At 35.3% G+C, this 23,418-nt stretch overlaps 1 long non-coding RNA gene across 2 annotated transcripts; it reads right to left on the bottom strand.

Moving 5' to 3' along the window:
• Positions 1-12,638: 12,638 nt before the first annotated feature.
• Positions 12,639-16,955, bottom strand: LOC135155623 (uncharacterized). Of its 2 annotated transcripts, none has more exons than XR_010294761.1 (4): positions 16,565-16,955; positions 14,086-14,225; positions 13,377-13,521; positions 12,639-12,778 (listed from the first exon to the last, which is right to left on the bottom strand). It is a non-coding gene; the product is annotated as an uncharacterized LOC135155623 (long non-coding RNA). The 2 variants fall into 2 exon arrangements; XR_010294763.1 differs by having other exon boundaries at positions 12,639-12,775.
• Between the last annotated feature and the right edge of the window lie 6,463 nt (positions 16,956-23,418).

Below are 23,418 nucleotides of genomic sequence, written 5' to 3'. Positions count from 1 at the left end.
AGTTTTGTATATTATGCCATTGGTAACGCGGGTGCCAAGTTTCGTCGCGATCAACGGCCGAGATCATAAGGAGGGGGGCTGAATCAGCCCCCCCCCCCACAGTCTTCTTAGGCATCGAAATAGCCCAGTCTATTTAGGTTTAATTCATGTGTAATATCTGTTTTATAAATCTTCCAAATGATACCAAGTATCGTTCAAGTGGGTTTAAAGGGGAAGTTCACGCTGACAAAAAGTTTATTGTTAAAACAGAAGAAAAAAATAATAAAAATATTGCCTAAGTTTTGAGGAAAATCCATCAAAGAATTAAAAAGTTATTTGAATTTCAATTATTTGAGTTGTAACGTCATATTCGGGCAGCATTTCTACATAATGAATTTTTTTTTTCTATATCAAAGGACCAATCATTTTACACCCAAACATGAAAAGAAAACACAAAATAACAAAAATATGTCCTCTGGAACCATTAAAAAATGAAATTCATGCATTTTATATTACATAACTTTATTTGGCAGCTGCTCGTGTGTGTGACGCCACAAATCCAAAGGCTAAGCTTAGAATTCTAATACATTTTTTAATATTTAACAGATTTTCCTCAAACCTTCACCAATTTTTTTGTCTCACCTGCATAGCAGACTTGTTTTGTCCAAGTGAACTTTCATGTTAAGATTGAATGAGTTGCAATTATCTTAACTTTAATATATTTAAAAAAATTATTTGCTTCTAAATTGAAGACAAAGTGAAGATTGAAATGGTTTGATTTGTTTCAGTAGCAAAAGAGGTGCAGACTGCAGAGCTTCAAAATATTTGATATCGCTATAATATTGTCAGTACTCTATATCATTCTTATCATTCCAACTATTTTGAGGCCGCCTGAATCGCAAACCCTGTATGGCCAGTTTTTGTTTATGACAAACAATGATGAGGGATGGCTGAAAATCCCTCCAGGTAAGTTGGGGTTTATGTAATTGACATGGTAACCAAATATGAATTTAGTAATTTATAACAGGATGTATATTCCTGAAACAAAGTGCAATTGTTTGATAAATGTTAATTGAATTGGCCACTATTGTAATTTTAAGATTGTCCTTATTGTTAGCTTTACATAGACACCAAAACAGAGGATATTGTTCCCAACTGGAATTATGATATTACTATGCTATTGTCATATTCATCATCATAATAATGTATCTGGTAATGTAATGCTATCTAAGGGGATGGCCTGGGCTGAAAGTATGTGTAGCTTAATAAATAGAGTAGAATTCACTGAGCAAAATGCAGAAAATTTCATCAAAATCGGATAACAAATAACAAAGTTATTGAATTTTGAAGTTTAGCAATATTTTGTGAAAACAGTCGTCATGAATATTCATTGGGTGGGCTGATGATGTCACATCTCCACTTGTTCTTTTGTATTTTATTATATGAAATTAGGTTTATTCAATTTTTTTTCCTCCAAGAACTAGAAAAATTGGATTGTCAACTGAATAGTGCATTAAATATTTATTGCTGCAACTTATTTCATTATAAGGGGGACATTCAGACAAGTATGAAATAATGAAAAAAATATGATTTTATGTAATAACATAAGACAACAGAAAGTGGAGATGTGACATCATCAGCCCACCTAATGAATATTCATGACAACTTTTTTCACAAAATATTGCTAAACTTTAAACTTCAATAACTTTATTATTTGTTATCCGATTTTGATGAAATTTTCGGCATTTTGCTCAGTGAATTATACTCTATGTATTAAGATATAAATATTTTCAGCCCGGACCATCCCTTTAAGTTTTGAACCAGGATTTGATTTTTGTGGGATATAATATACATGTATTTTATATACACCTCAGTTCAATATGTGTTACAATGTAACTGTACATCTGATTAAGTTTATCTTATTGTTACTTAATAAAACCACTTTACTCCAAAGAAGTATTTTGAATATTGGGTTATTTCACTATGAAGTATTCTTTATCCCGCTTAATATTCAACCTTTAATGAGAGATGTGGTAATGAGTTCCATGACATTTGCTCTGGCGACAATTGCTCCGCTGTAAATTCCACACACTATTCAGCTTCAACCCCTATAAACCTACCATGAAACCCTATTGCAACCCTGACCCTCGAAGACAGAATTAATCCTGGGGCAATTATCGCAGGAGCAAATGTTGGGTCACCTGGTAATCAGATGGAAATGATTGGAGAGATGAAGATTAAATGGGGGGGGGGGGGGGGTGGTGGAGATGATGAAAGGTGGGATGGCCATGATGATGAGTGATGGAGTTAAGGGTGGGGACGACGAGTGGATGGAGATGATGAGAGGAGGAATGGGGATGATGCAAGGATGGATGGAGATGATGTGGGAGGGATGGAGATGATAAAGTTTAGAGATGAGTGGGTTACAAGAGACGAGCAGGGAGATGAGGTGGATGGAAACGATGTGGAAGGGTTGACATGAGGAGAGGTTAGAGATGAGAGGAAGGATTGAGATGAAAGCTGGAGATGTGAAAATGGTTGGAGATGAAAAGGGAGTGATCATCATCAACTTCATCAATATCATTGCCATCACCACACCATCATGATCATCGTCACTATCATGACCATCATAATCACCATCATTATTAATATAATTACTTTCATTATCACCACCAAATAAATTATCATTGGCGTAATGAGCCAAAGATTTTGAGAGGGACAAGATATGGCAGATTGTGCCAGTATTTTTTTTTTTTAATTGTGAGCAAGCAAACTTTTCTATATTTTTATTACATAATTTTACGTTTTGATAGATTCTGACATAATACTGAAAATCTTCTCTCTTTTCTTTCTCTTATTATTTATGTTTCATATGGCTTCATCATCACCATCATCGACACCATTACTATCACTATCCTCATCATCACCACCCACCTCATCACCATCACCAGTCTATAATTATCATCTTCACCCACATCATTATCCTCATCACCACATCTTGATCATCATCTTCACGATTATTTCATCTGTGATTTCATACATAGAAACTACATGTAGTACTAAGTATATGTCATATTATTTTTTACCATGCTTGAGATTATATTTTATATGACTTGACTTTATATTATATTCTCACCCAAAAAGGACATTTCAATGATTACTAGTAGAAATCTATGAAGATGATTTATATCTCCCTTATCAAATCAGCGCGTATTGAAAAGCTTTGACAATAGAACCAGAGAATAATGTATTTCAGAACTATTTGTGAGAATTAATGAAAAGTAAAATATCAAAATGCAAACCGGCAGCAAGATTTGCGTTAAAAAAGGAATATTTCTGTTTGTTGGAATTTTTAGAGAATTAGTATGATTAACATCAATCAAAAAGTGGCATGAATATTCATCCCTGCATAAAGACATGCAAGATTAATTTCCTAAATGTGTTGGAAACTACATTACCATGGTAATAACAAGAGGTATCCCTTTTCAGCACTGTTATTCTTTTACCTTTTCATTTTTTTCAATTTCTTTATCCGCGCCCCTTTTCCCTTTTTGCACCCCCTACATACGACCCTGACATTGATACAATAGTAATATCTATTTGATGGAAGCTCCTGTACAGTCAGTGCGTCCAAAAAAAAACTATATACTTTTGAAATGGCTGCCAAACAAAAAAATATATCACTTTGGGGGGGGGGGGGGATAGCCAATAAAGTCAACCTTCAAAGACACCCATAAGTGTTTAGCGAGCACTCCCCACTATGTTGATTTGAGTAAATAGAGAAAAATCAAACTTGCTAAACGCTGAAGATTTCATCAAAATCGGATGTAAAATAAGAAAGTTATGACATTTTAAAGTTTTGCTTATTTTTCACAACACAGTGTTATGCACAACTCAAATGAGACGGCCGATGATGCCCCTCACTATTTCTTTTGTTTTATATTGTTTGAATTATACAATATTTTATTTTTTTATAGATTTGACAATAAGGACCAACATGTCTGAACAATATAGTATTAAATAATGCTAATTCTACATGTTCAGGGAGGAATTAATCGTTGTTTCACTTGACAAAGAGGAGAAAAATAGAATATTCCATATTTCACATAATAAAATACAAAAGAAATAGTGAGTGGATTATGTCATCAGTCTCCTCATTTGCATACTGACCAGCATGTGCATAACTGTTTTGTGAAATTAAGCAAAGATTTAAAATGTCAAAACTTTCTTTTTTTACATCCGATTTTGATGAAATTTTCAGTGTTATACTTGTTTGATATTTCTCTTTTTATTCAATCCACTATTTGTTGGGATGGACTTGTTCTTTAAAGAAAGGGTATGAAAATAAGGCTGGGCATGAATTAGCCTTACAATTTCTGCCAGTTCTGAGAGGCAAATCCTTTAATTGAAACCTGAAAAATTAAGGGTGTTGTGATGAATTAATGATCAATCATGACCAGTTTGGTTGTTCAAGTAAATTTCATAAATTATTAAATTGAACTTCAATGCATGAGTGAACACAAATTGTACTTTTCTGGGCAGCATTTTAACTTTATCATGTGGATCTTCATGGGGGTCGGGATAATAGGGAGTGAGATGGCACTTAGTGGGAGAATTAGGTTGATGGAATAAGGGTTAAGAGAACATTTAGCCCCCTCCCTCCCCTCCTGTTGACAGACAGATTGCTATTACATGTGCGTAAGAAAGTCAAGAGCACAATGTTGATTTAATGATAAATAATGAAAATCGGGAGTGGTGCATCAAGTTTTACATATCAATCATTTATTAAACAATTTATCAATAAGTCTACTCATAATCAATGTGTAATGTGATCAATCAAACATTCATATTTTTCAATAAATTATTAATAAATCAACATAATCAGTCAATATCTTGGTAATCATTCCATGAAAAAACAAGTGGAGCGCCTCTGGCAGTCTCACTCGCATCAAACGATTCACACTCTGAAACATACTATGAAATAATTATTCACAAAAACACCATTCATGTATAATGATACAATACTACGTTCATTGACATTTGACCTTGATCATGTGATCTAAAACTTGTCAGAGATACTTGATTACCCCTATATCCACATTTTATACACTATATCTATAAACTTTGAGAGGTCATGTGACCTGTACCTCACACAAGACATTCAGTGATATTTGGTTACTCTTACATGTATGTCCAAGTTTCATGAATCAGATCCATAAAGCTCTCAAAGTTATGATGGTAATTCAACAGATACCCCCATATGGCCAAAGTTCATTGACTCTAAATGACCTTTGACTTTGGTCATGTGACGTGAAATTCGCACAGGATGTGTAGTGGTACATGATTACTCTTATGTCTAAGTTTCTTGAAACAGATCCAAAAACTTCAGAAGTTATGGTAATTCAATAGATTATGGCCTAAGTTCATTAACCTTTGAACTTGGTCATGTGACCTGAAATTTGCACAGGATGTTCAGTGATACTTGATTACTCTTATGTCCAAGTTTTATGAACTAGACCAAAAAACTTTCAAAGTTATGATGGTAATTCAACAATACCCCAAATTTGGCCAAAGTTTATTGACCCTAAATGACCTTTGACTTTGGTCATGTGACGTGAAATTCGCACAGGATGTGTAGTGGTACATGATTACTCTTATGTCCAAGTTTCTTGAATCAGATCCAAAAACTTTCGAAGTTATTATGGTAATTCAATAGATTATGGCCTTAGTTCATTGACCTTTGAACTTGGTCATGTGACCTGAAATTCGCACAGGATGTTCAGTGATACTTGATTACTCTTATGTCCAAGTTTTATGAACCAGACCAATAAACATTCAAAGTTATGATGGTAATTCAACAAATACCCCAATTTGGCCAAAGTTCATTGACCTTAAATGACCTTTGACCTTGATCATGTGACCTGAAATTCACACAGGATGTGTAGTGGCACAAGATTACTCTTATGTCCAAGTTTCATGAATCAGATCCATAAACTTTTAAAGTTATGATGGTAATTCAACAAATACCCCCAATTTGGCCAAAGTTTATTGACCCTAAATGACCTTTGACCTTGGTCATGTGACTCAAAATTCAAGCAGGATGTTCAGCAATACTTGATTAACTTTATGGCAAAGTTTAATGAACTAGGTCCTTATACTTTCTACGTTATACTGTCATTTAAAAAACTTAAACTTCGGTTAAGATTTGGTGTTGACGCCGTCGGAAAAGCGGCGCATAAGGTCTCACTATGCTTCGCAGGTGAGACAAAAATCACTTTCAGTCACAAAAAGTTACATGTTGAAAGGTTTTACTAGAAGCTACATATACATTGCCACTACAAGCATACATGGCAGTATTAAAAAAACTCAAGTTAAGGATAGAGATAGAGAATTAAAAAAGACACTGTGGAGACAAAATTATCTCAAATTTACTTCTTATGCCAGGTGTAAATTAATGCAATGAGTCATTATACAGAAAAGATAAATAATATCAAGCTTCTATTTTAGCTTTGTTCCTTTAAAAAATACTTAAATGAGAGAACAAATTGTTCTTTTGTTTTACAAAAACAACATTGCCATAAGTAACAAGTCACACTCTGAAAAAAAAAACACAATAATGATAATAAAGCATGGAGTGGTTTTAAAATGAATTCTCTGTAAACTTTCTAAGTTCTGTCTGAACATCTTTACAAATCAATGGTTATAAAACGAACCCAACATGTATCTCAATAGATAATAAAAACCTATAGATTTTTTCTTGAAGTGTTGATCCTGACCAATCACATACTTTCCATCAAAAACTTCGCATTCAATGAATTGTGAAAGAAAACATAACAAAGTACAACTTTACAACAAAAACAAAAGAAAAAACCACTCCTAGTCTCCTAATAGCTTTTCCTAGTATTTATCAAAAAACGTCTACAAAGACAATATACAATCATGTACAGTAACCAGGGCAGTATTGAGCTCTATAATACCCTATAGGCCAAGATGTTCAATTCACAATGGACTTGGAATAGATTAGTTATTATCAAAGTATAAACACAAACAAAATAATTGAAGAAGTGGCTACATACATCAAGCTATAGCTCTTAATGTTTCCTTACACCAGATGTATGAGTTCTTACAAAAAGGATGATGCTTTTACAAACAAAAATGTATTGTAAAGTACAGCTTTTTTTTCATCAATCCTTCGGGGATTTGTTTAAGACATACATCACTATCCTGACTACTCTGAGAAACACAGAAACAATAACAAAAGCAAAAAAGAGAAATATTTGTTTTCCATTGAACATAATTTCTCAAGGATAACGATGGTACATGTTTAAGCCGCTTAATGAATAGCACCATATGTCTACATAAATAATATGCACCATAAAATTATTGGAAAAGTGTATCCTGTCAAAATCCTTGATTTATATGTATTTTCATTCAAATACCCTAACCACTTTCATCTTCATGAGGCCAATTGATAATGGAACCAGCCAGGAGCCCCAACAACTTGGAAACAGTCGTGTAAATAACAAATACATGTGTAGTAATATTATGATAATGGCAGATCTTTCATATGAAAGTCATAAAACAATACCTTATTTTTTGTTTCTTGTAAGAAACCAAAAATTAAATAATATGTATGAAATATAAATTGTCAGTTATCAGTTTCAACTTAAACGAAAGAGAGACATGTTGAGATATCAACACAATTCCTATTTACCAAAGGACAGGTCGTGACATAAAAATAAGAAAATCTCAGACAATTTTTCATCATCTAAGTTTCCTTTAACATTTAAAACTTTGCCTTTAAAATCTTCAGTAGCAAAACCCCTTTGATCATAGGAGTGGGCTATACATGGATCAAAAATACTTTTTTTGACATTTTAATATGGCAACAGTTTTGATCTATTCCTTGTAATGTATCTCAACATGAAATGACAAATATTTTTTGCCTCGGGTCCGAGAAAAAAGTGTGCCAGGCCAAAATCCAAAATGGCTGCCAACCCCCCCCCCCCCCCCATCAAAGTTTTGCCCACATATAATATGTTGGGTTTTTTTTGGGGGGGGGAGCAGGCAATTTGTTTAACCTGAAATGATTACTTAAAAACCATTAATTTTGGAGTTAAAAGGTGATTTTACCTACATTTACACATACAATACCCTTTTCAGCCCCAAATTAGGTTTCTTGTGGTTCTTGGATATTGGACGATACCAGTTCCATAATAGCAAATAATTTCAAATAGCTATTTGCTCTTATTCTTCTACTTTGGTTTTTACGGATATTTGCGAAAAATATATTATTGAAAAAAAAAATTGTATTATCCATAGGGGCTATACAGTATACATTGTATTGTACATACTACACTGCATTCATGTATATTCATGCATTGACCATCATGACAAGGTCTGTATATAAACTATAGTGTGATACTAAATGATTTATTGAGAAATTGAAGATACTGTATGTTTTGTCTCAGATTGAAGACATATTTTGTCAATTATGCTCATTCAGGGGGGGGGGGGGGAGGAAAATATCTTTAACAATGGATTAAAGTCACCCCCCCCCCTATTATGGCACTTACACTGGCTTTCTGATTATGGTAACTTTGCCATCCAATGGTAACTTGCATGGAATCCTGAAAGCCATTGACCAGCATTACCACATGTGGTATACCTGACTCCATAATATAGGATTAGAATACCAGGTAAAAACAAGCTGCCAAATGAAGATGTGGCTGAAAATATGATGTACATGTATGTACGTACACTACATGATGTTTACATGCAATTTATGTTCATCATCGGGTTACATCATGTTCATCAGCTAACAAGCAATCAAATTCACAAGTCACAATCTAATTCTAAACATCAGAAGCTCACTACTACATGCATGCCACTGGTATATATATAAAGTCCTAGTTGTATGCCATGGTGGTCAATGCATGGATATGTATGCAGTGTACAGTATGTACCATATATTGTACACCGTGCCACCCCTATGGATACCGTAAATTACATTTTCTTATTTGATAAGATGTATTTCGCAAATATCCGTCTTAAACTCAATTTAGAGGAATAAAAGCAATATAGCTATATGAAGCTGCTTACTACTGGTCAACTGGTGTCATCTAATATCCAAGAACCACAAGACGATGGAACCTAATTTTGCTTAAAAAAGGGTCAAAAAATTTGCAAATTTAAGTTAAATCACCTCTTAACTTTACAAATAATGGTTTAAAAGAACTAATTTTAGGAAAAACAAATTGCCTGCCCCCCAAAAAAACATGAATAGACACCAAAACCAGATAAAATGACCACCAAGAAAGAAGTTGTGGCCAAAACTGTGATTTGGGGGGATTTTGGCGGCCACTTTAGATTTGGGCCCGGCACACTTTTTTCTCGGACCACCGTGACCAGAGACAAATAATATTGTCATTTCATGTTGAGATAAGGTTAAAGGAATACGAAACAAGTGGAGTGCTTCTGGCAGTCTAGCCTGCATTACGCGATTTAATATAGCAGCAGTGCTAACTTTGAAAACTACTATAAAATAATCATTCACAAAAACACCATTCATATAATGACATTATACCACGTTCATTGACTATAAATGACATTTGGACGGTGAATAAAACTTGTCAACTACACCCATGTCCACATTTCATTCACTCTATCCATAAGCTTTCAAAGTAATGATGGCAATTCAACAATTACCCCAACATGGCCTAAGTTTATTGACCTTAAACTGACTTTTGACCTTAGTTTTGTGTCCTGAAACTCACAGGGGATGTTCAGTAATACTTGATTACTCTTATATCCCAAGTTTTATGAACTAGATCCATAAACTTTCAGAGCTAGGATGGTAATTCAACAAATACCCCCCAACACGGCCAAAGTTCATTGGCCTTAAATGACCTTTGACCATGTTCATGTGACCTGAAACTCGCACAGGATATTTGGTGGTACTTGATTAACCTAATGCCCAAGTTTCATGAACTACATTGTAGATCCATAAATTTTCAAAGTTATGATGGTAATTCAACAAATATCCCCAACCTGCCAAAGTTCATTGACCCTAAATGACCTTTGACCTTGGTCATGTGACCTGATACTCAGGCAGGATGTTCAGTAATACTTGATTAACCTTATGTCCAAGTTTCATGAACTAGGTCCATATACTTTTTGAAGTTATGTCATTTCAAAAACTTAACCTTGGGTTAAGATTTGATGTTGACGCCGACGCCATCGGAAAACGGCGCCTATAGTCTCGTTTTATATGCAGGCGAGACAAAAACTGTTGGCACAGTAAAACCAAAAATCACCCATTTATAGCACACTCCTATTGATAAACACAATGTATTGATGATTTTGATGATTATTCTTGTAAAATAACTTTGTAGATGAATAAGTGGATTCCTTTTCTTTCTCATCACAGGAACACGAGTGAAATAATAAATAATTTGAGAATCGCAGACTTCACTGTCAAACTTTCTCGTAATCCTTTGTTATGGAATTATTCTGATAATATCGACCAATTATCTCAATTAATCACTGCATGCCATGGTGAAGATGATCCCTTCTCTTTGTACTCTACATGTACTATGTAGCTGGAGATTTGTACCAATAAGCCTGATGCTCGTAGATTTGTTCTCACTTTTCCTCAAACGATATACCTGTTGCTCGAACAAGAAGCGCTTTTTGAGCGATGCTGGCAGATCCGTAACAAAATGGACGCTATGACGAGGGGCTGTCTGGCCTTCACAATCACGGGTCGTTGAATGTAAACATGCTTTTTTGCTGATATGACTATGAGGTCAAAACACGATCTCAATCCATCATGGCCCCAAAATGCATTATGATTGGGTCGTGACCACGGCCGACATTCTGCTCACTTCCATGACCATGTGTACATGTAGATCTTCTTGGGCTTGGCAACCTGTGGCCGTGTGGGCATTAGTATTTGAACATTTTCTCTGTCTCTGACTCTTCCTTTGACAGGTCAATGCTTTGAGAAACCCAACTCTTGAATCGCATTTCTCACCACCTAGCTGTAGCACTTTCTCATCTTTTTTTTCTCAACGCCATATATGAGCAAGCTCATTTTTCTATCGTGAAACTCTAAGTTATAGATCCAGAATTATTTGTGTCAGATCTGTCTTAACTTAAGCTTTTTTTGGCGAGCATTGCCCTTGCAGTCAATGACTAACGAAATTCATCCATGGCCATACCCTTTCTCATGGTAGTGATATTTAGTATTCAGTACCGTAGGTCTAGTTTTTCTATAATCTTATCCATAGGCTTTACCAATTCTGCGGACTCCGGCTTGGCTGTTTCGGCTCACCGACAGTAGCTGTAGCAACGTTTTCGACCGAACTTTCGCCCGACGACGCCCCGGGCTGCTCTGCTCAGGCGCTGGTACCGTATGACCCACTCACATTGTTCATTGCACCGGCTCGAGTCACCGACGAAGATTTGGTTAACGTTAGGATTCCTATCCCTCAACAAATAAGGTCGCTGGCTAATTTCTTGAATCTTGCTCATAATCTTTTCTATTAAATATACAGAATCATATCTTGTTCTCCGGTCCGGTAAAAAGGGGGGAAAAACTCAAAATCAAACTTAGAGCCTTCCAATATTCTCCATGTCCAGGGTCGAATGGCGCCCACTACTGGCTTACAGTAAATAACCCTGATTATCGAAATTGAAAAACCTAGTTTATCGAATCGAAAAACTTAGTTTATCGAATCGAAAAACCTAGTTTATCGAATCGAAAAACCTAGTTTTTCGAATCGAAAAACCTAGTTTATCGAAATTGAAAAACCTAGTTTATCACTTGAAAAACCTAGTTTTTCAAATCGAAAAACCTAGTTTATCGAATCGAAAAACCTAGTTTTTCAATTTCGATAAACTAGGTTTTTCGGCGATAAACTGAGTTTATCGCCTTTATGGGACAAATGGCGTCCTTATGGAACGCCATTTGTCCCATAAAGGCGATAAACCTAGTTTATCGAATTGAAAAACCTAGTTTATCGAAATTGAAAAACCTAGTTTATCAGATTTGAAAAACTTAGTTTATCGGCGATAAACTAGGTTTTTCAAGTGATAAACTAGGTTTTTCAATTTCGATAAACTAGGTTTTTCAATTCGATAAACTAGGTTTTTCAATTCGAAAAACTTAGTTTATCACTTGAAAAACTTAGTTTATCAAATAACTCTGTTTATCAAATGAAAAACTGAGTTTATCGCTTGAAAAACTAAGTTTATCGAGAAAAACTAAGTTTTTCACTTGAAAAACCTAGTTTTTCATTGAAAAACCTAGTTTTTCATTGAAAAACCTAGTTTTTCATTGAAAAACTTAGTTTATCAGTGAAAAACTTAGTTTTTCGACGATAAACTTAGTTTTTCAATTGAAAAACTAAGTTTATCAAGAAAAACCTAGTTTTTCAATCGAAAAACTAAGTTTTTCGGCGATAAACTTAGTTTTTCTTGATAATCTTAGTTTTTCAAGTGATAAACTTAGTTTATCGGCGAAAAACTAAGTTTATCGGCGAAAAACTTAGTTTTTCAATTGAAAAACTAGGTTTTTCGATTGATAAACTAGGTTTTTCGGCGATAAACTGAGTTTATCGCCTTTATGAAACAAATGGCGCGCCATAGACGTGCCTGAGGATGATGACGAGGAAGACTGACCCACGTTGTGGACAGATGTCACCCACCATTCTCCTGCTCAGTTTCTTCCTGCTTGGTACAGGCTTCTCCTGGTGTGTCCACATCAAACACAGGATCCAAGATTGAACTTGTTCTGCTGACAGAAAAATCATATGTTCAAATTTATTTCATATGTTTTACTCATAATAATGAATACTAAAAAAATCGACTCTCATGTACCAAGTCGATACAGTTTGTCTGTTCTTTACTTCATTAATATTCGAAACATCTTTAGTTTTATTTTATTATATTATATTTTTTTAAGGGTAATTTTCTGAAGGCAAATGGCTCTCACTTCAAGGAAATGCAACACCCATTAACCTGTACTATTTTACACAGGTAGTCAAGTACAAATATGATAAATCATATTGAATGAAAATGTGGATGTATAATTACAGGAAACGGGTTAATGTAAACATGAGAGAATGAGACAATCATCAATGTATAATTCAAAATGATTTGTATAGTTTGTATGAGAGCGCTCATATCCACCCTGCAGAGTGCACAAAGTGCAAATTAATACCATAGCTGTTGCCCGACCGTTTCCTGTCAGAACCCAGAAACTAAACCTGGGTTAAGTGAAGCACAATATCAGAATTCATATTTATAAAATACATTTCTTTGCATGAATTCAAATTGATATACACATATTCTCTCTTCCCTGGGATAAGAAAACAAAATATTGAATATCTTACTCTCGATTATGTATGTGGGGAAGTAGGAATTCCATTGCCTCACTGTACTTGTATTTACGTGCTGCATTTGAGGGAGCTCCGTCACCACTCTTCCTCTCGATTTCTGTCGTTTTTTAGGAAGTTGTCCCTCAACTCGCTACGTCACCTTAAAATAATGAAAAACAACACGAAATCTAATTCCTATAACCTCTGAAAATTTTCATTTCTGTTTATGACTCATTTCAAGCCCTACCCACCCCCCCCCCGAAATATTTCAATGTGAAATTGGACAACATGCTTTTGATAGTAAAGAATTTTGCCTCCATTTTTTTTTTGCTTGTAAAAGTGACGTGATATTTATATTACGTATTTGTGAGGAGGGGTTGGTATATATTTTTTGGTCCACATCACAAAGCAAGGTCTCTTTCTGCATTAACATACCCTTGCTCTTGTGTCTCATTTAATTTGTTATTTTTTTTAAACACCAGACTATTTTACACATGTGCAAACAATTTCAAAAATGGCCACAATGACCAAAACTTACCATTGGTATTCATTGAATTACAACAACCAGAAGTTAGCTACAGTTGTTAGATTGTGAACTTGATTTGCTTTCAAACATCCACATACAAATATAACTCTTTTACATTGTTCAATATTTTTCTTCAAATTGATAGTGAAAAAATCGTGAAGTTTGAAAAAAATTAATATGACGTAAAATTATACCAACCTGAGATTACAAGCTGACGCCCAATGTCATGTCATACATCATTTTTTTACTTCTGTATCCTTGAACAGCTCCAATCTCTTGTCATACAGGAATGGATTTTCCTACACTTCTAGGATAAGGGCTTCCTCCATGTTGGTTATCTGTCATGCAACACATTCCATATAAATTTTGTTAGCAAATAATAATAAAGGTTTAAAGAATTGCAAAAGCGATTAGTGAAAGGCCAGTGCCCAATCAGCAATTTCTTACATTTACATTGTAACTGGCAGGCTTGCTGATCAGGGTCCAATTTTTATAATGCACAAATAGAAATTCTCCTAATTGAAATGATTTTGCTTAGTTGTAGAGAAAAGTGATCGTCTAGAAATTCCTTCAAGAGCTTGAAATAATAATTTTTTATCATTTGAAAAGTACATGTAAACATAGGGTCATGTTAAGAAAAAAAAAGATAGAGGCACAATTTTTTGCCTCCATGAGAGCCTATAAGCTAAGCCATATAATGTTTTTTTAGGGATGAAATGTTTGTTGAATAAAATGTCAGCAAATTATGTCTTCTCTGTATAGTATACGTACCCAATCACTTCAGCCCCCCCCCCCCAAAAAAAAAAAAAAAAAACCAAATAAGAAATAAACCAATGAAAAAAGAATGAAATTACACAAATAAAGCAATCAATTTTTGGAACAGAAATGTGCAGATTTAAAAGTTATGCCAGCACACAAAGGACATATTTCATATTGAAAAGGGATCACTTTTATTCTGGGGGATTTCTATTTCGGGCAAACCAGTGCCAACCCAAACCCCTTCCCATCGCCCCACGATTGAGCTGCCCCTGGATAAAGGAAAGTGCGCTCATTTTAAAATCCTTTACATAATAACAGACTGACAATTTTTGACAAACTAGAAACAATAACTTTTTTTAATGCAAGTTCTCTCCAAAATTATAGTAGCCTAAATTTAGTTACTAGGCCTAGACTCTATATTTCAATGAAAACAATGTCTAACGTTAATTAGCTAAGCCTAAGTATGACGTCATATGGGGAGGATTTAGACTTAGAGTCTAGGTTTTTACATTATTTATTCGTAGGCCTAGTCTTTGCCAGAGAGTTTGTGGGAAATAACTAAGTTAGCCTTACTCCTTAGCCTTCCACCATTTGTTTCGATCTAGAACAGATCGACCAGAGGGTCCCACAAAAATATGGTCAAACTGAGCAATCGGTCTAACTTCTTTCAGTTCAGGCTACCCAAGTTTCACCACTCCAGATCCCCTCTTATTAATTCCTTGCCACCCTCCTATCTGCCACTCTTGCTGCTGACAAAACGACTCAGTGCCTAGCTCTCATCTATTATAGACCCTACTACTAAAACTAAAGTACTACTACTAGGCTAGGCTAGTCTATATCTTAATATAAATAATTCATCCCGGAATTCATCATATTCGTTCAGAGGTCTAACTTACATAAACTAGTGTTACTAACGTTAGACCTATGTGTAGACTCTAGACTACTGAGGCCTAACGTTAGACCAACAACAGGTCTAACTTTTGATAACGTTAGTTATAGGTCTACCTAACGTTAGATCTAACTATAACTTAGTAACGTTAGGCCTAATGTTACTGTTACTGTTAGTTAGACTCTACTAAGTCTAACTTAACTTAAGTTAAAGATAAATGCCAGTTGTGGTAACGATTTCAAAATGAGTTCGTACAGTTTACATAATCCAATGAAATGACCACCAAAGTGTCTGTTTGTATAAATAAAAAAATATGTGCCAAAGGATTCCGGAAGAAATTGTGTAATTGCTGAGAAATTAGCAAATAAGCACGGGATTTGGGTCAAGCGTCGGGCCGACATTCAAAGCAATAATTTTTAATAGTACACTGTCCCACGTGCGCTTATCTGTGTTGGTGATCTTCAGTATGAACATTTTTCAGCGTAGATTTCAAGATTTCACAAAGTTCAGTTCATGTAACTGTACCAGATCTAGATCCTCGATTATATAGTGACAATTAAGCTCGGTTTTACACACTTTCTCGTGAAATCAGTGTTTCCTGCAACTACTTTCATTTATCTTTAGGGCCCAAGTCCTAACTTTTTTTATTTTAGTAGCCTACTAGGCCTAGATAGTACTTAGTAGGCCTAGTAGGCCTAGGGCCGGCCTAATTACGTTAGGCCAGTCTAATTGATTATCGAGTCTAACATTAGGTCTATAACGTTAGATCTAGATGTAACTTAGGCTAGGATAAACATCTAGCTTATCTAAATTAGATAGGAGCCTATATCTTGTTAGAACTTAGAGTTAGACCGAGTCTAAGCCTAAGCCTAGGCTAAGCTAACTTACGTTAGATCTTCGTTAGATCATAACGTTAGGCCCTATCCCAGGCCGGCCTTATATTATTTGGCCTTATTTTCTTGTGCTCTACTTTCTGGGGCTCGGTTCTACAGTATGCGAAATGACACTTGTTCTTAATTAGTTGCTTACCAGACCAAGAATTGCAAGATCAAGTCCTCCTTCAGTCACCTCTCTTCAGCAGGTAATACACGTAGACCTACGTGTATGTGCGATTTTGCATTTAACACGTAAACTCCCATAGACTATCACCGCAGGCGATTTGTCGCTTGATCAGAAAATATGTGGGCAATGACGTAATTTATCTGGACTGTGATTGGCCAGAAGTGAAAAAACCGTGTGCCGTGCTCTGAAAATGGCTTGCTGATCGATCTGCAAATCCGGCAAATTACGCCGTGTTGTACAATACGGCACGGCACCGTTGAAGTGGAAACAGTTTCATAGGATTTAGTGGGGATCGATTTTTTTTGCCGTGCCGGATTGCCGTGGTGCCGTGCACGGTCGCCGTGCCGGATGCGGTGTAAACGGGCCTTTACCGTTGCCTAACTCACTAGGTAAGTATTTGTGAACCGACGTCGACGATCGGATCATCTCTCTATTGCACTCTTTCTCGCATATTCCACAAATTTTCATGAATTTCATTCAATTGTTAAGTGAATTATAAATACCATTTACAATAAATGCGTATGAATAAACGATTCTTACCCAGATTTTAACGTTTGAAACCAAAATATATAATAAATTTACAGTCGACGTCTGGCCATTTTGTTTGCGTTGTTGCTAAGATTTTCGATCTGTGTGTGGTATCGTTAAATGATTAATAAAAATTGAAATCTGCCAACTTCTTGACCCTTCCTCCGCCTCTTCCTCAATAGTTTCACCCCTCTCATCGCTTTCTCGCAACTCGTAAGTACCGAGTGTGTAAAAAAAAAACAGAAAAAATGCGCTGAATGGTTGCTTGTTATTTTTTGTTCATTTTTCTCGGGGGGCAAGATCTGAAAAAAGAGCACAAAGGGCTAAACATGGTTAAATGTTTAGAAAAAAAAATTATAATAAATAAAGTTATTTTGGGTAACTTTAGGAGCTTATTTATGAAGATCGTACCTACATCTTGGACAGCATGTCCATATGTGCTTTCAAACAGGGCACCCTTGAGTTTTTCAGTTTAATTGGAATTAATTTTTATTATGTCATATGATTTTAGTATTTATCAGCCATAAAGTAAAAAAAACACTACTATTGTTTTCATTGGATCTAAATGCTGGAATAATATTCCAGATGAACTTAAATTATGTCCTTCATTGTGGGCATTCAAACGTAAATACAAGGCTTATATACTGCGTGTAGATTATTAATATACTTAGCATTTTTCCCCTTATTCTTCCTATTCTGATCTTTCCATACCAATTTTCTATTCTCATCTTATTCCTATCTCTCTCTTTTCTTCCCAATTCCCCACTCATAACTCTCTGCTTGTCTGACTGTCTCGCACTATCTGTCTCTCATATTATACAATGTATGTTTTAATATTATTCTGGGATTGCCCTTGATAGGCGTCTTTGGCTTTTGGCAATTCTTCCATATTCAGATTACATATATGTTTTTTTTCTTTCGTTGTTCTTTGTAATTTTTGTAACTTTTGATATTGTTATTTTTTGTATTTTTGTCATTTTTTAATCAACTCTTAATTATCATCCTTTTTATATTGTTCGATTTGAATATAGAAATAAAGGAATTGAATTGAATTGAAATAAATTGAATTAAAATTTGTGAACATGATTTCTTAGACATGACTTTTCATCAGCCAAATGTATTTGTTAAATTTTATGTGACATTATATCAAGCCATTAAATTTCTTGATAATCATACCCGATGAAAGGTTAAGTTATCATGAAGAAAAAAAATGTTTCAAATGAAAAGAGAAAAATCAAACAAGCATAAGTTTAACACTGACACACTGTAAAAAATATTGGGTAAAATTTTTACCACCACGAGGGTTATTATGTGTCCAACCAATTTTGGGCAGTATTTTACCCAACTCGGGAAGCATATTGTCCTGTAACTGTAAGGTTAAAAAATAAGCAGCAATTACTTTAGAATGGGTAAATTTTTTATCACAATGGATAAATAAAAATGCCCAAAAGAAATGCCTAATGTTGGTTGGACACATAATTACCCTTATCTGCTTATGGAGCACTTTTACCTAATAATACTTAAAGTGCAGGTTGGTCAATTTTGAATGTGAGATGGGACAATTGCAATATTTTAAAGCTTCGCTTCATTTCATTTATTTTCATAATCGAATTCAACAGATAAGAAACAAACATTGATAGACATGTAAAATTTCCTTTTTATCAGTATTTAAAACAAGCACGTAGAATAGAAACTTTTAGGCTTACTGATAGTCTTGTCTTCTGTCGATCGCTCTTGGTGATGGGCTAGGCTTTAAGGATTTACTCACATTTGTCAATGTGATAACAGGGCTCAGTAGCCAATCAAAATCAAGAATTCCATGCTATTTGACATAAATGAAAGTTACCTGGCCGGTACCATAACTGTAAATCTCTATGAAACGGTACTCTAAGAGTACTCTTTTGTGATTTTTCCGTTTTCTCCTCTTTTATTCGTAATTTCTCAAATCTGTCAGGATCAAGTGTAACTATTTGCGCCTGCTCCACCCTCATGAACGCTAGTCAGTACAACAATTTCTAAACAGAAAACAGGTGCAATACTTCTCTAACTCTGATTTAAGTTTATAAACTAATCTCTGTACTTATTTACAATAAATGTTTGTGTCATCATGAATTCATAATATCTTAGTCAGGGGCTAAAATGAATGTACATAAAGGATAAGGAAAAACAGTGGCGTCACGGCATGGGCGGGCACCAGAAAAAAACTGAATGTGCGCGCAAAGGTATACTGACATAATAGAGACATTTTAAGGACTGTGCCATTAAACGGATATGTATCTCACTGATCAAATAATGCAAGCGCGAAGCGCGAGCTGAAAATTTTTGATATTCAGATCAGAAAAAGGGTTATTTTAAGGGCTGATTTTAGGAATTCATGAAGAGCAGACATATCTCAACAAGTCACTAATGCGAACGTAAGCTCTGAAAAGGGGGCAATCACTTTGAGTAGTCATGAACACGAAGCTATAGTAGCATATGTCACTGTACATTATTCAATAATAAGTGCGAGGAAATATATTTGGTGTATATTGACTAGAAAATGGGATGTTTTAGTACAACAGGATTATATATCTCGTTAAACAGACCATACCATGCGAACACCAGAAAACGATGAACACATAGGCCCTGAGCAAATTATGTTTCGTAAAAGTTATGAAAAAAAAATCTTATGTAATATAACATATTATAATGTGCAATAATTTCTTCTTCCCACTACGCTTCTCTTCCTTTCTCCCTGTTTTCTCCTTTCCCCTGTTTTTTTTTTTTTTTTTTTTTTGGGGGGGTAGGCCAGCCGATTGGGGGCACGTGCCCCCCCCCCCCCCCCCGTAGTTACGCCACTGAGAGAAAACATATGCGTATGCGGGTCCAACATGGGGGCCAAGTCAACTCCCCTATTGGTGGTCAAAACGGGAAGGGCAAACGGAAATTTAAAAAAAAGGGGGAGGGGAGAGGTGAAAACAGAAGACGAAGAAATATGAAAGGAGGAGAAATGTCGAATAAAAAGCAGAGATGGATCCAGAGGGGGCGCCCCCTAAAAAGCAGAATGGGATCTTTCTTATCTATTCTCGTTGTTCTTTTTTCTGGTAATCGTCGCTGCCTGTGTTGGTGCCGATCAAGAATAACAAACGCAACCTAAATCAAAGTCGGCGCCGGTCAAGAAAAATCGTCCCTGCATGCCTGCATCTCAAGCGGTGGCGATGAAAACTTTTCATAGCCTCTTGATTTTAATAATATACTAGCGCCGGGGAATACTTGATTTGATTTGATTTGATTTATTTATTTCCGTTTCACAATTGTACATAATATGATAAACATAACATAACAAGGTCGAAAATACTACAAGACAAAATATAATATACTGTATATAACATAATCATAGATTTAAGGAACACAATTCAGTAAATAAAGATATCTCAAATGACATTTGTATTTATAAGTAAAACGGAGGGACTTGCCGAAAAAAAACAAAGCTTGTACAAGAGACAAGCCCCTATCTTAGTTACATTACAAAATTACAACAAATAAATATTGGGTCTTAATAATAATTTTGTTTAAAAATAAATACAAACAATTTTTGTGCACTTGACAAAAACGTAACTGATGGATCGTGTGAGAAAAAATTACGTTTTACAATATTATAAGAGAGGGGGTGAGGGGGGAGACAGGAGGGACAGAGGAGTGCAGTACACTAAGTAGAAAGAAAGAAGAAGCCGGGCAGCATGCAGGAGCAGGTACTTTGGCTAATTGCAATTTTAAGAAGAAAATAATTAAACGAATAATATACATGACTATGTATATAATATGAGCGCATATAATACGCATATACACAAAAGTCGAGTATAATTAAATTAGTTATTCAGCTTGACCTGTTTGCGACGAGTATTGCAGAATTAACATTTTTTCAGTTTGCGTTTAAAAATATTTACATTGGGGGATTCTTTGAAATCTTGAGGCAGAGAGTTCCAGTAGGCAGGCCCAGAGAAGACAAATGAATTCTTTGCAAATAAAGTTCTTGTTAAAGGGAGATGATAATGTTGTCGTTGCCTTGTTGGGTAGCAGTGTACGAATGTGATTTTACGGAACATATTAGAGAAAATGGCGGGAAGGTCGTCATTGCTTAATTTGAACTTAAATTGACTAAGTTCGAAAAGATAAATGTCACTTACTTTAAGAATGTTATTTTCAAAAAATAAGATATCAGTATGTGATCTAAAGTGTGTTTGAAAAATTATTCTTAGAGCTTTTTTCTGGAGAAGTAATATTCTATTTAGTTGTGTTTGTATTGCACATCCCCAGGCAATAATTCCATAATTAATATTTGGTAGAATAAGGGTGTAATATAATGTTAACAAAGTGCGGGAAGGGAGAAAATGTTTGAGTTTATTAATAATTCCAATGTTTCTAGAAATTGTTTTACATATACTATCGATATGAGGCTTCCAGGATAATTTGTCGTCAATAAGGACACCCAAGAATCTGGTAGTGGAAACATTATTAAGAACGAAATTATCAAAGAAAATACTGTCAGGTAGAGTATTGATTTTATTACTGAAAAGCATGTAGTTTGTCTTCTGGTGATTAAGCGAAAGTTTGTTGGCCTTGATCCAATCTGTAACATTTGTTAGTTCAAAATTTACGATTCTAACGAGTTGGTTAATATCATCATGGGAAAAGAAAATATTGGAGTCGTCAGCAAAAAGTATAAATGAAAGTAAATTTGATGTATTTTTAATATAAATAAGTAATAAAAAGAAGTGGGCCTAGTAGGCTACCCTGTGGGACACCGCAAGTAATTGGAAGAGTAGTCGAATTGCTATTATTTACTGATACAAATTGGGTCCTATCAGTTATTGGCGCTACTATACTGAAAAGTAATCGACGCTATGTTAATTTCAACATTGCACGGCGCCGGTAAAACCTAAATCGGCACCTCTTGTTTTCAGCAGCTTAATCCAGGAGCTGGAAATGAAAACTTATCAAAGCTGGAAAATATATTTTCGGTTCGCTCGTTTCGAAAAATGCATGACATGGTTAAAACCTGTCTCTGTATCGTTGAATCAGCAAAATGTTATAGTCTTCTAATTGCTCCCCCCTCTCTCTCTCTCTCAAGTAATGTTATTTTTCTCTGCATAATTTGAATCAAATTTTGTACGGTTAATTGCAAAAGGGCAGTTACAAATAGTTTTTCTATACCCACCCTTTCGGTTTAAGCTACTCCCACCCCCGCGGCTAGTGACATTCGGCATCAAATACTTGCCAACAGCGAAATGGATCGATCACCATCAGTAAACCTTTCCCTTTTTCCGGCCAGAATGACAGAATGATAGCAAAAATTTCGGCTCGGCGCTTCGCGCTCGCATTATTTTCCTGTACCTTCGCGTGGGTGTTGGTTTATTTTTTATTTTTGAAATAAAAGTGCAGGTTTGTCTCCCTTGATCCAAATAATATTTGATTAAACGACACAGGGCACACCTTACCCGATTATGTTTTTATTACTTTACGGCGCTGCCAATAAGCAAAACTGGGCGTTGTGGCGTGCGCATGTAATGAGCTGTGGGAAAGTTACAAATTGATGCAGAGGTTCGAGGTTCGAGCCCTGGTCACGTCTTTCGGATGGTGACATTAAAGGTCGGTCCCAGACGTATATAATCATATTTGATTGATACACGGCTGGCAAAACTCAAATACACACACAAAACCGTTGTGGTAGTATGGTATACAGATCAGTTGTTCCAGCACCAGCTCATATTCCTACTGCTTGTAGGCTACTAGGTTGAAGTAAAAATCGGCCCAACACCAACACCACAAGTTCAAAACTTAATCCAAACCAAATATCTTTTTAGAGGAAAGGGAAAATCAGACAATATTTTCAAAATAATTTAGAGACATTTCAACGTAATATGAAGTATAATAGAATATGGCAGGCATTTAATGCCAATTGGTGCCAATCCCCTTTAGTGTGGTGACCGGAGATAAAATTTTCGAAGTGAAACTTCACTATGAACTTCCAAATAAATATGTAAGTCCACAACATCTTTATTTGAATGTGATACTCACCATGAAGATTAGGCTTCAAAAGAATATGACCCTGGGATCGCTGCCCTGTGAATCATCGGAGAGGGAGGGGCGATCGCCCCCATGAAAATATTGGGGACAAACTTTTTTTTCTCCCACAAAAATTTTGACAACTTGAAAAATTTATAGTATTAAAAAATGTTTAAAAAGCATCGGAAAACACTATAAAACCATTAAAGCCCCCCCCCCCTACAAAGAGAAAACAGACAATCTGCGTG

The sequence above is a fragment of the Lytechinus pictus genome, chromosome 1 (genome assembly GCF_037042905.1).
Source record: "Lytechinus pictus isolate F3 Inbred chromosome 1, Lp3.0, whole genome shotgun sequence".
NCBI classification, from domain to species: Eukaryota; Metazoa; Echinodermata; class Echinoidea; order Temnopleuroida; family Toxopneustidae; genus Lytechinus; species Lytechinus pictus.
This window is presented reverse-complemented; position numbering and strand designations above follow the sequence as displayed.